The sequence below is a fragment of the Aplysia californica genome, unplaced genomic scaffold, assembly GCF_000002075.1.
Source record: "Aplysia californica isolate F4 #8 unplaced genomic scaffold, AplCal3.0 scaffold00096, whole genome shotgun sequence".
NCBI lineage: Eukaryota > Metazoa > Mollusca > Gastropoda > Aplysiida > Aplysiidae > Aplysia > Aplysia californica.
The window spans coordinates 1203811-1205552 of NW_004797366.1; positions in this window are offsets into that span (position 1 = coordinate 1203811).

Genomic DNA, 1742 nt, shown 5'->3' on the forward strand with positions numbered 1-1742 from the left:
TTTGGTGAACAATAGAGATAATATCACTCGCCAGTCCTGTGTGTAAAAAATTCAATGTTTGGTGAAGAATAGAGATAAAATCACGACACGCTATTCCAGCGTCCTCCCGTAACTGAAAAAGTTCGACTCTATCTGTAAGCCTGAGGTTCCACTCGCTGCTTGCCCACGGACGTTTAGCGTTTTACTCAATTAGGTTGATTGTTTTTTAAAATCTGATATTTCTGGAACACGTACTTGTAGACTTGTTTCGTATTGTTGTTGACAAATCAGACGCAACTTAGAATGCTTCATTTATTGTTCAAAGTTTTCTAAGAATTGGTGCTAAGATGATCGAGTGATCGCCTTGGTGAAAATGGTTAAATGGTGTAGGTTTAACGTCCTTATCAACTCTAGTGGAACCTCCATCTCCAAAAGGACTAAGCCAGAAAGGAAATTCGTGTAAAGTGCCTTCAAAAAGGACAAAACGTCGGACCGAGCTGATACTCGAACCCTCGAACCCGCAATCTTACGATTATGGATCCGATAGCCTAACCACTATGCCATTGACACCACACTTTACTCAAACAAACAAACAAACAAACAAACAAACAAACAAACAAACAAACAAGTAGAAAAGAAAGGATAATATTATTGTTGGAGACAAGCCTCGAGGGATAGTGTGTGTGTGGGGGGGGGGGGGGGGCAGAGGAGCCTATCCCATCGAAGTATTTGGAGCCCCGAAGAGCGTGCTCTTCGCCAGGGCCACCGCCTCTCTTGGGTAGCGGGTGAGGCAGTCCAACCTCCCTGAATCCTCACCAAAAAGAGCCACCGCTGGACCTTCATTGTGGGGCATCTCTGCAGCCAGTGCTCCAAATCGTGGGGCCATTCCCTGCAAAATGGACAGATTGGGTCCGATGTTTGTTTAAATTTTCTCCTTTCACCTCCTTTCCTGCTCTCTAGCAATGTTCTGTCGTCTGCTTTCGTCTCCTTTTTCTGCCCCACCCCCTCACCTCCTTTGCCCCTTCCTCCGGGCTCCTGGCTCTTTCTGCAGCCTGTCTACTGCTACTCCTTGGCTCCTTCTTACTGCTGTCTTTCAGCCACACCCCTGATCTTCTGGTAGGAAAGATCTACACTTAGCCCTCTCGGACAAGGGCGAAAAATCTCATAGGGCTCGTGTGCAAGTTGCCCTCGTTAAAAATCCCTTGGTGGACTAAAATCGATAACAGTAGGCTTCGGCAGCCACAAGGGCAAATTCAAAATTTCCTACAAACTGAAAACGTTTAGTGTGTCCGGCGCGCTCATATGCCCATTATGCAGTTGTGAGCGCCGTAAAACATATTATTTTTGGAAACAAGCCTCGAGGGAGTGTGTGTGTGTGGGGGGGGGGGGTATCCCTTCAAAGTATTTGGAGCCCTGAAGAGTGGGTTCTTCGCCACCGCCGGACCTCCGTGGCAGGGCATCTCTGCAGCCAGTGCTCCAAATCTTGGGGCCCCTCGCTGCAAAATGGACTGATTAGGTCCAATGTTTCGTCTACTCTATTTTTGTAAGCCCGCAGCTCAGAGAGGTGACCGGTCCTGATTTTTGCCAGTAGTGACTGGTTGTAGATATTGTTGTGATTGTATTGATTCTTGTGCGAGGTCGAGCAAGAAATATATTTCTGTGAGGACGTCTATTTGGGCAGGGTGGTGGGTGTTTTATTATGTCTGTATATATGTGTGTGTGTGTGTGTGTGTGTGTGTGTGTGTGTGTGTGTGTGTGTGTGT